Here is a 12,567-nt window from a genome sequence, read left to right as displayed (position 1 = left end):
TTGGTGAAGGACTTTTATTTTATACCACTTAGAAAGATGAACTGAGGCATGGGTGCTTCTTCTAATTTGTGAGGCAGCATGTAACATACTTGAAATACTGCTGCTACTCATTAATTGGGTGACTCGGAATACTTAGTTTTGAGTGAGGCCTAGAGCAAGAGAATACTTTGCAATAAGTATAAACCCAGTGCACATTGTCCCGCTGCCTGGGTCAAATGTGTGCCAGCATCTCATTATGAGCACACACTGGGAATCTTTCCAAATTCTGCCCCAGAACCTAACCTAATGCTCTAGGAACTCCATCTCCACATAAATACACTTCAAAGGTAAAGACTAGTTAGGGCACTGGGAACATTCCTTAACAAATGGATATTAAGAACTGTTTTATAAATAATCTGGAGTTCTGTATTTAAAGTGTGCAATATTTACCAATGTTTTATATGTTTCTTAGGAGTTAGCAGCAAAAGAAAGCCTCTATTGTTACAAAACAACCTCCACCCCAATTATACATTCTTACTTTTGTCTTTATTCTTTCTCTGTCTCACTCTCCCAACTTCCTCACTTGTATTTCTTGAGATAACCAACTAAATAAGCCACAAGAGACTCATAAATAACTATCTTCCAACATGGATTTATCAACTTTTAAAATAGTTTGTTTTCTAATTTGTTAATTTATAATGTTATAATTTTCATCTTTCCACTTTCTTTGGATTTAATTGTATTTATTTTTCTAACTTATAAGATGGTTAATGAGCTCATTGATTTTTAGGCTTTCTTCTTCCTAATATAAGCACTCAAGGCTATTGATTTCTTTCTAATCACAACTACATGACATTTTGATATGTTGAATTTCTATTATTACACAATTGAAATATCTTTTTCATTTCCATTTTAACTTATAAAGTTTAATTTCTAAATATCTGATAATTTCATAATTAACTATTTTGTTGTTATTCTTGATGTCTAGCTTAATTTCACTATGTCTATATTATACATTTCATATAATTTCATTCCCTGAAAATGTTTTGAGATATGACTTAGAGCCTAATTTTCAGTCTATTTGGGTGAGTGCTCCAAAGGCACTTGAAGATAATATTTATTCTATTATTATTAGTTATATTGTTCTATATAGGTCAGTTAAATTAGGTTGATTAATTTTGAGCAGAATTTCTATATTATATTTGTGGTCTGCTTTTTCTGTCAGTTACTGAAAGGAATTTGCTAGATATACCATTCTGATTATGAATCTGTTAATTTTTATTTTCTTTCTTTTCTTTAAAAAAGATTTTATTTATTTATTCATGAGAGACACACAGAGAGAGATGCAGAGACATAGGGAGAGAGAGAAGCAGGCTCCATGCAGGGAGCCCAATGTGGGACTCGATCCCGGAACCTGGGATCACACCCTGAGCCAAAGGCAGATGCTTAACCGCTGAGCTACCTAGTCATCCCTGAATCTGTTAATTTTTCTGTTAATTTTTCCTTTTAGTTCTGTTGTCCTGCATATTGCTTGAAGCCATTTTATTTGGGTGCATGCTCATTGAGTGTTGTAATTTTCTGGTGGCTTAAAACCTTTAAGATTTTGAAATCTTCCTCTTCTTTTTCAGTAATATTTTTTTGCCTTAATGTCTACTTTTTCCAGATTCTAATATAGAAAAAGTCAGATTTTAAAACAGTATATGATTGTTTATCTTCTTGTCACTCTACTCTAAAGCTTCTGTGTCTTAAATGGAAGAGGAATCATAAACAGCATATGATTGGCTATTTCTTTGTTGTCTTTTGCATTTTTCAGGAGTTTGAAGTGACACATCTTAAATATTTGATTCACTGACACTCAAAATAATTATTGTTAGAGTTGGGTTTTATTTAGCATAATACTGATTGATTTCTATAGTCCCACTGAGTGTATGTTAATTTACTCATTTTTGTTTCTTTTGGATAAATAAAATAACTTAAAAATTCTTTTAATTTTTCTCCATTAGCCTGTTAGATATAAATCCTTTAAATTTTGCTTTATTAGTTGTGTTAAGTATCACTACATGCATTGTTGATTTATTAGTACTTCTAAATATGCTTACCAGTTAGATTTTTTAAGATACTCTATACAGCTTTAGGACTTTGGAATACTAACTCGTTTAGTTTCATCTTCTCTGTTGTGTTATTGCTATATATACATTTTAATTTTACACATATTTTATGATCTCTAGAACTTGTTATTTGTTTTACACTATTATTTAATTTTTACATATTGATATTTCTCCTTTTTACAGTTCTTCATTCGTTCCAACATTTCTGTATTTTCTGTCTCTGGTAGTTTTCTTCCTTTCTGAGAATACACTTCAATATTGCATTTAATTAATTAATTTATTTATTTATTTATTTATTATTTTTAGACAGAGAGAGGGCTGGTGGGGGTGCAGAGGGAGGAAGAGTGAGAATCTTAAGTAGGATCCACACCCAGTGTGGAGGCTACATGGGGCTCAATCTCACAACCCTCAGATCATGACCTTAGCTGAAATCAAGAGTCGATGCTTAACTGATGGAGTCACCTAGGTGCCTCTAGAATTACTTTTAATGGAGATCTACTGGTATCATATTCTCTCACCTTTCATTAGTCTAGTAATGTCTTTATTTCGCAATACTTTTGAAGTAACTAGTTTATGTTTCTAGGCTATATTGGACTAACCCTCTCAGAGATGTTAATTATAATTTCTGGATGCAAAATTAAAAAGTATTTGAAAGTACTAGAGAGTCACCAAAATTATAAAAAAAAAACAAAATTAGACAACCAATTATTAAAAGGAAAAGCTGGTTGAGATTTGTGTTTATATACAATTTTATATACATTTTTAATTTGTATAGCTTGAGATATATCTATTCTTGGCAAGTCTTTCTGGTTTCAGAAGTTAAAGGAGAGAGCTTGACAAATGAGAATAAATCTTTTAAAAATAAAATAAATACTGACAAAAATGTCCCAAATATGATGACAAATATGAACTCACAGGCTGAAGTAGAATGGATACAAATAAACCATACCTAAACACATTGCAAACTATTGGATACCAAAAGTAAGAAGAAAATCTTTAATACTATCTAGAAAAATGATATGTTATATAAATGGTAAAAAAAAAGATAAAATTACTAAATATTTAGAAAGTAAAGCATTTGCAAATTATGGGTCAAAGAAGACCTCAATAATGAAAGTATAAAATATTTAGAGTGGAATGATAATGAAAATACAACATATAAAAATTCATAGAATGGAAATAAATCAGTGTTTCATTAAAATTTTTATTTTTAATGTTTATATTAGAAAATAAGGGTTTAAGATGAATAATGTGAATTCCTAACTTTAGAAGCAATAGAAAGAAACTTAAATGAACATGAGTGGAGTAAAGAAATAAGCATATTAATAAGACATTGATGGAAAAAGTTGAAGAAGACTCAAATAAATGAAATGATATTCTGTGCTCATAGATTAGAAGAATTACTATTCATAAAATGTTCATAATATCCTAAGCAATCTACAAACTCAATGTAGTCCCTTTTAAAACTCCAATGGAGTATTTAACAGTAACAGAAAAAAAAAAAAACAACAATTCTAAAATTTATGTGGAACCATGACAACCCCAAATAGCCAAAGCAATTTCAAGAAAGAACAAAAAGGTGCAAGCATCATGCTTCCCAATTTCAAACTGTATTACAAAACCATAGTAATCAAAACAGTATGGTACTGGTATAAAAACAGACACAGGGAAAAAAAAAAACAGACACAGATCAATGGAACAGAATATAGATCCCAGAGATAAACCCAAACATATATGGCAATTAATTTATGACAAAGGAACCAAGATATATAATAGGGAAAGGACAGCATCTTCAGTAAATGGTTTTGGCAAAATTGGACCACTATTTTACACCATATATAGAAATCAACTCAAAATGCATTTTAAGACTTAAATATAAGACCTGAAACGATAAAAATCCTAGAAGAAAACATAAGAGGGTAAGCTTGGCATTGATCATAGCAGTGAATTTTTGGATTTGACACCAAAATTACAAGCAACAAAAGCAAAAATAAACAGGTGGCACATCAAACTAAAAAGCTTTTGCACAGCAAAGTAAATCATGAACAAAATGAAAAAGCAATCTACATAATGAGAGAAAACATTTGCAAACCATATATCTGGTAAAGAGTTATCATCAAAAATATACAAGGAACTAAAACAACCCAATAGCAAAACAACAAATAAAAAAAATGAGAAGATCTGAATAGACATTTTTCTGAAGTAGTCATACAAATGGCCACCTGGCACATGAAAAGGTGACTATCACAATCATCAAGAAAATGCAGATCAAAACCACAATGAGATATCATCTCACAGCTGTCAGAATGGATATTGTCAAAAAGATAAGAGATTGTAAGTGTTGTCAAGGATGTGGATAAAAGGGGACACTTGTGCACTGTTGTTGGGAACATAAACTGGTACAATCACTAAGGAAAACAATATAGAGGTTCCTCAAAAACTTAAAAATAGAACTACCATGCAATCCAGCAATCCCTCTTCTGAGTATATATCCAAAAGAAATGAAAGCAGTATACACTGGGTAGCCCTGGTGGCCCAGTGGTTTCGTGCCGCCTTCAGCCTGGGGTGTGATCCTGGAGACCTGGGATCGAGTCCCACTTCGGGTTCCCTGCATGGAGCCTGCTTCTCCCTCTGCCTGTGACTCTGCCTCTCCTCTCTCTCTCTCTCTCTCTCTCTCTCTCTCGCTCTGTCATGAATAAATAAAATCTTAAAAAAAAGAAAGAAAGCAGTATACAAAGAGATACCTGCCTTCCTACATTTAGTGCAGTATTAGCTCACAATAGACAAGATATGGAAACAAGCTAAGTGTCCATTAATGGATAAATAGAAAAAGAAGATGTAGTATATATACACAATGGAATGTTATTTTGCCATGATAGAGGAAATCCTTCCATTTGCAACAAATGGATGGACCTTGAAGGCATTATGCAAAGTGAAAAGTGAAATAAGTAAGACAGAGATATCTAAATGCTGCATGGTATCATTTATATGTGGAATCCTTCCCCTGCCTCAAATGAATCGAACTCATAGAAACAGAATAGAAAATTGGTTGTTTGGAGGGGGGGATTTGGGGACGTTAGTTAAAAGTACAAACTCAAAAAAAATAATAATAAAAGAAACATAATTTGGAAAAACTAAAAGAGAGAAGATAGGTAAGCCTAAAAGTTAAGTCTTTAAATTGATAATAAAATTGCTAAATTTTATTTATATATAAACATTTTGCAAGATTGATCAATCACATATTAGAGAAATCAAAATTACCAAATTCAGGAAAGAAGAGGTTGAGCACCATTTCTTTTGTTTTTGGCAGTTTGGGTTATCATTTTGTTTATTGCTTGTTTGATGCTTCCATCTACTTGTCTCTTGGTTATTAATTTACACAATTTTCTAAAGCATTTGGTGTGCTGCAGCAGATGAGACAAATTAAGCAATCCTGGGAATCCCTGGGAAAACCTAAAGATGATAACACAATAGAAAGCTAGGATTTTTATTGTTTGAATCAGGAGGAGCTTGCAGGTATTACACTGTAAAACACAGAATAAAATATGTGATCTATTTGATAGTCTAAGTTTGTATATTTGGAAATATATGCTTTATCAGGTAGGAATGGATGCATACAAATAATAACACACTGAACCAAAAAATAGTGGTTTAAAGATATAGGGCCTTGTATTACTCAAATAGCAAGAAGTCTAGAAGGAGGCATTCGGTGCTTTTAGGCTGATTTAAATACATCATCAGGACCTCATATTCTTTCTAAATTTCTGTTCCACACATGTTTAGCATTTTGATTTTACTACCTCAGAGTTGTAGGATGCCTGCTGCACTTTTTGGCATTGTATGTATGTTTTAGGCAAGAGAATTGGGAGAAGAAGACAAAAGGGCTCTTTATAAAGCTTTGTGTTTTTATTTGGCATACACAATCATCTGTAGAAAACTTTCCTAAAGATCTCATTAATCAATATCGGTTTATAAGCCCACCTTTGAAAAATCATTGGTAAATGAGGATGAGATTATATTTCTAGTTAAGGCAGATTATGACTAATTCCCCAGAAGTACATCTATTATCAGGGAAAAAAGGATGAGAGTGAACAAGTTTTGGGTAAACAATGGGCCATTTTTGTTAAATAGATATGGTATACAATAATCATTTTCAATCTGTTCTCTTCAGAAATTCAGAGATCTTATTGAGCGATTTTAGTGTCCAGAAGGGTTGACCATGTACAGGTCCGTGTTCGACAAGCCTGTTTCAAGTATATAACCTAAAACTATTTTGTCTGCATCATGAATTGTGTTTTGCACATTTTATTTGAGAATAAGCTGAAAAAAGTAATCCATTCATCTATAGAAATAAATGGATTTATTGTTTTTCAGACTAGACTCCATATACACCTTGCACTTTGAGCTAAAATTTGAGCTTAGATACTGCTTCCTTCTCTTGTTATGTTAGAACGCGAAGGGAGATTTTTAAAACTTTTATAAAATTCAGTTTCCCCACCTATAAAAGGAACATCATAACAGTGCTTTTGTTTCATAGGGTTATTTGAGTATTAAACGAGATATATGTCCAGCACTATGACAAATTTCCGTTGAATGGGTATTCTAAATTGTCGGTCAGTGTCTATTATTTTAGAAAGCAACTGAAAAAGAAAATCAAACAAACTGACAATAGGGTTTCTGTGTGAAATGATCTAAACTTTTACCTGAATAAATTTACTGTTTGTTTATTTATGAATTGTTTGATTTTGACTGAGTTATCTAGAAGCAGACCTGAGACCTGTTTCAAGTACACAACTTACTGAAAGAGTGGTCTCAGGAGAAAGTTCGGAAGGAAAGAGAATAGTACAGAGAGCGTGGCTAGTAAAGAAGTGGTTTCAGGCTTTTGCTTCATCTAGATCTCTTGGGAAACGCGAGCATAAATTGTGCCATAGAATTGGTTCATTTGAAGCAACAAAGGCAGCCTTTTGTACTGGCTTATCATTCAATTACTGCAGGTTTCCCCTGGTGTGTAGGAATAATATTTTATATAAAAAGAACTCCCATTTGGCCAGTGGCTATCATTTAGGGAAAGGGGCAGCTACAAGTTTTAGCATCCAATATTTATTGTAGCCAGATTATGTGTACATAGATTAGCAAAGGAGATCTTCATGCGTTATCAGCGACGTCCACTACAGTCACCTATTTGCATCTATGAGCTCTGCTTGTCAAATTAGATTCATTCCATTCAGGTATACTTCCTTAGGTTTTGGGTTGGTCACAATTTTTGGAAAAAGAAAATACTAGAGGAAGTTAGTAGTGTGAATTACAGTTCTTGCTAATCATGGTTGGTCCCATGCTATTAACTGACCCTCATTATCTCCCTTTTTTACTTTCTCTTTTTAATTTTTGCCCACACTTTAGACAAGCAGTTTGCTTGTCTAAATGACTTTCCTAGTATGAGATTTAGATCCTCTTCTCTGAAAAATTTGAGGCCCTACTACCATCCCCTTATGACCATGTGTTGTCTGTACTGGCCCATTTTAATTTAAAACTTGGAATGGAAAAAAAAAAACAACACAAAATACCATGGCATATAATATAAGTGTCATGCTCTCTGTTATGTCCCTGTTTTGTAACAGAATAGCCCTATCTCTTCATAAGGATCAAAATCAATTATAATCTGCCAAAAAAATTCACCTTTCTTTGCCTGCTAGTCAACTGATGCATAGAATCCAAATTGTCTAGTCAGCAGCTATAGCTTTAAGTTTACTGAGACACTAATTGTGTCCTCTGGTGGAAGCATTCCTTTCTCTAGGAAGAACTTCACTTGGGATTTAGAGTTCTAGTGATGAGACACACAGATTTCCTAAATGGTTCAGTAGAAATGATGGTGAAGAGTATCAGTCCTAAATTTATCCCTACATCCTTTATCCCATGAAGGTTTACTTATTAATGATGGAATGCCACACAATAGCCATTGACTTCAATTGTGTATTTTCTGGAAGTGCTCACTGGCTGTTACCTCCAAACCACATGCAGTACTTCTGAAAGACTTTCTCTGCTATATCAGGCTGGTAGCTTAGGGATGTTGTCCAGTAGTATGAGGTGGGACCAGTGGATTTCCTGGTCATACACTGAATTCTCTGTGCAATAAGGTGAGTCCCTTGGTCTGAGACCTCTGATAGTAGTGTCTAGTAAGGCACTGTGCATAAGAAAAGAAAATCCATACCTGAAATAGATGTCAGTCCCAGTTGGGATAATTTCCCTTTCCATGGTCAAGGAGATTCAAGGAAATTGAACTGCCGTGAAATAGATGGTGGTCTCCTCAAGGAAGTTTCTGGTTGTATGTGTGGTTTTGATACTTAGTAACAGCAGTAGCTGTTAGAAGTGTAAGGTAGCCTCCATCTTTGCATCAAAAGTTCTCAGTTTATGATTACATTTTTATAATCATCAGGATAGATAAGGATAGAAGATGGATTACAGCTACTGACCAAAGTAATTCTGTCCACTGTGTTTTTTAATTTATTTTTTTAGTGTCTCTTTTGCAGTGAGTGCTCTTTGATGGGTATTAATATGCAATACAAACATTCTCTTTCTGTCAACTGACCAGTCAGCTAAGCCATTTTATTCTGTGAGTCTGTGTATATCTTTAAATAAGGCCACATCTCTTTTCAGAGATGTATATCTTAAGATGCACTGCCCTAAACTCTTCCCATTAGGTGAATTTCTTCCCACTATTGTCTTTTAGAGCCACTACTTAGTTAAGCTGTAAAAAGACACAGTCCGTTTTTATGATTGCCAGACCCAATCAGCATTTCCTCTATAATAATCAAGTCATAGGAAACCCATATATGTTTATATATGTGAACTGAGAGAGAAGTGTCGGTGCAAGATCGAGAGAGGTCTTGTCCACTTGTTCGGGCAGCTTGCACATGTCCTCTGTAGTTGTTTGCATGAATTGCAAATGCTCTACTTACATTTTATGGTGATTTCTGCTGGGATCATCTGATCTCATGCCTTGTTGGGTCCAACAGTACATGAATCTTGATGAATAATTTTGTTTACACACTTGTTTATTGTATAGTCAGATGCTCAATCTCAGCTTGGGCTCAGTAGAATTTAAGACACTGCTGTTTTTAAAAAATAAACTTTATTTTAGGGAAGTTTTACATTTACAGAAAAATTGAGAAGATAATTCAGGGAATTCTCATATACCCTTTATCTAGTTTTCCTTATTGTTAAAATCTTACATTAATATTGTAGATTTGTTATAATTAGTGAAACAGTATTGATATATTATTTTTGTCAATTTAATTGTCATTAAGCTGACATTTGATTGTCAAGTTTCCTAAAACTTATATTGGCCATGGTGGTTTCTCAGATTTCCTTGTTTTTGATGGTTTTGACAGTTTTGAGGATTACTGGTCAGGGATTTTATAAAATGTCTCTCAAGAGGGATTTTCTACATATTTTTCTTATGATTAGATAGAACTTATGTTTTAGGAAAGAACATCACGTCACATCAAAGAAATATGTTATTAATATGACTTATTTCTGTTGATGTTAACCTTGATAACTTGGCTAAGGTAGTATTTGTCAGGTTTCTCTACTATAAACTTACACGTTATCCCTCCTTCATCCTTTATTCTTTGGAACGAAAACACTATGCACTTTCCTTATGTAAGGAGTAGGGAGATGTACCTCATCTCTTGGAAGGAAAATATCAACATAAATTATTTGAATTCTTTTGTATGGGAGATTTGCCACTTCTCCCTTATTTATTTATTCAATCATGGCTTTTTTTTAAAGATTTATTTATTTATTCATGAGAGACCCAGAGAGAGAGAGAGAGAGAGAGAGAGGCAGAGAGAGAGGCAGAGACACAGGCAGAGGGAGAAGCAGGCTCCATGCCAGGAGCCTGATGTAGGACTTGATCCGGGGTCTCCAGGATCAGGCCCTGGGCTGACGGCGGCACTAAACTGTTGAGCCACCGGGGCTGCCCCTCAATCATGGCTTTGTATCAGCACAGACTCATGTATATGTAATACAACTTTGGGTTATAATTACTTTATCTCAAATTCATCATGACAGGGATGCCTGGGTGGCTCAGCAGTTGAGCATCTGCCTTCAGCTCAGGGTATAATCCCAGGATAAAGGATCGAATCCCACACTGGGCTCCTTGCAGGAAGCCTGCTTCCCCCTCTGCCTGTGTCTCTCCCTCTCTGTGTCTCTCATGAATAAATGAATAAAATCTTGAAAAAAAAATCATCATGACAGACTTGGCTATTAGTAGCTCTTTCCGTTGCTCCTGTCTCTTTACATACTCCCATCATCGTGGGTTTCCGCACCCAGATTTTATTTTATTCAGATACAATAAGATACTCCAGTATATTGTGTATTTAATTCTTCCAGCCCAAGGATCAACCCTTTCTCCAAGGAGCCCAAGGTTCTTTTATTGGAAAATTGTGTTAAAAAAAAAAAAAAGAAGATCTATACACTAGGTGTGTCAGTTGCACTAATGTGTTGTCGGTTCTATATTCTCTTGGCTGACTGAACAAGTGTATATATGTATATGTCCCAATCAGAGTATGAACACATGTCTGTAGGTATTTCTATATGTATTTCTGCCCATATTAAGCTAAACTTGAGTTCCTTCTGATATCTCTGATTCAAATGGATTACAGCAAAAGTCATTCCAGCTTTCTCCCCTTAGGAGTGGCTTTTTGAAAGGTTTATAGTCCTTTCTGGCAAACAGCATAAATCCTTTCTCCAGAACCATAGGAGTCTGTGCTCTGACTTGCAACATTCACAATAAATCTTTCCAGATGTTCTACCGGCATTGTGACTTGTTTTACTCAAGCAAACACTTTATACCCCTAGTATCATGTGATCTGCATGTCCTGTTGTCCTGGTGTCAATCCTGCATATTCATAGCCTGGACTTGCTATACAATGCCTTTGTTTTCCCCCTTTAGGACCAAATTAAAACGAATATATTAGAATCATCTGGTAAGTGGTTTGCAAAAGTATTCCAAAGTATGGAATATGCTAACTCTTGAAGGTAACTATCAAGTGTTATGCTTCTTTTATGAGGTAGATGGTCAGAGTGCAAAATTTTATTCTTTTTATTGGATGGTATGTCCTAGTAAGCCCCAGAATACTAAACCCCTAAAATTTTCTCTTACTGGACAGGCCTCTAAATAAGGGTTTATTTCCCATTCCTTAATGCCCATATGGGCTTAACAAGTAATCCAGAACATTTGCTAGTTTTTGCCTCTAGGGTCCAATTAAAATGGCATCATCAACATTGTGGACTAATGTGATATTCTGTAGAATGTTCAGAAAGAACAAGAACAGGAGAATGAGCACACTCTTAGGTCATAACTGGAGATATAATCTTGTCTGTCTTTTGTGAAGATGACCTTTGTTCCTGCTTTAAGCCAGTTATGTGTGCAGGGGAAGGAGAAGTATTTGGCAAATCAGTTGTTACCTGTGCTCTGAGGTTAGGTGAAGGGGCTGCCACTGGCTGGGTACTACATTTGGGTAAGCCAGCTAGCTAGGCTCTACATTTAAGCGGGGCTGCCATGTGGTCTTCTTGGTCAGGCTAGGCCACTTGCTGTATTTCTTGGTCAGATGGGACCACTAGCTAGGCTCTATAGCCACCTCTGGCCAGACAAGATCTCAGGCTGTGTTCCCTTGAAGGGTAATGCCACTTAAATGATTCCACTATTAGGCATAGCTATGAGTTGGCCTCTAAGACTGGTCTGAGTTAGGTAGGATCTCAGGGTATTCTCTTTAACCAGATGGAACTCTGTGCTTAGGTGAGTTTATAGGCAGGGCTTCATTGTTGGACAAGGCCTCAGGATATGCTCAGTGATCAGGTGGAGATTTAGACTGTGTTCCAATGTTGGGCAGGGCTGCAGGATGGGCCTCCTCATGCTTTTTTCCACTTTTGGTAAGGTTGCTGGCTGGGCATTTTGGTTGGGAGGAACCTCCCACTATATCCTGCAGCTGGATGGTGCTAGATAGACTGTGATCTTGGGTCTGGTGGTGTCAGCTGGGCTTCCTTTTCAGGTGGGACCTCAAGCTATGCTCCATGATAAAGTGGAGTCACTGTCTGGGTTTCCTGACATAGGCTGGGTTCAGCAATCAGGCAAAGCTGTAGGCTTGACTTCATAGCTGGGCAGTATCAACCTTTGGATACTAAAGTTGTTCAGGACTAAAGTTCAAGCTCCCTCATTATTTGGGATCCAGAGAACACTTAACAATTGGGCAGTATTGCTGGCTTGGCTCCCACCCAGGAACAGCTGTAGAATGGACTTTGCAGCTGCCTGAATTCTCTGGTGAGGCTTCTTACTTGGGTGGGACTGGAGGCTATACTCAGAGTTGAGCAGGGCTTCAAACTTGTTTCTGTGCCTGAGTGAAAGGTAAAACAGTCTCCAGATCTGTTAAGACTTGTTTGATGGTACCTGGAACCAAGTAGAACTGCCAACCAAACTCCC

General features: G+C 35.6%; 1 long non-coding RNA gene across 1 annotated transcript in view; it reads left to right on the top strand.

The window, feature by feature from the left end:
• The first annotated feature begins 275 nt into the window (after positions 1-275).
• Positions 276-12,567, top strand: part of LOC112647282 (uncharacterized) — a 168,483-nt gene continuing 156,191 nt past the window's right edge. Inside the window, exon 1 of the long non-coding RNA XR_003128222.3 lies at positions 276-326. This is a non-coding gene — a long non-coding RNA (uncharacterized LOC112647282). The remainder of the gene's footprint in view (positions 327-12,567) is intronic.

The sequence above is a fragment of the Canis lupus genome, chromosome 32 (assembly GCF_003254725.2).
Source record: "Canis lupus dingo isolate Sandy chromosome 32, ASM325472v2, whole genome shotgun sequence".
NCBI classification, from domain to species: domain Eukaryota; kingdom Metazoa; phylum Chordata; class Mammalia; order Carnivora; family Canidae; genus Canis; species Canis lupus.
This window is presented reverse-complemented; position numbering and strand designations above follow the sequence as displayed.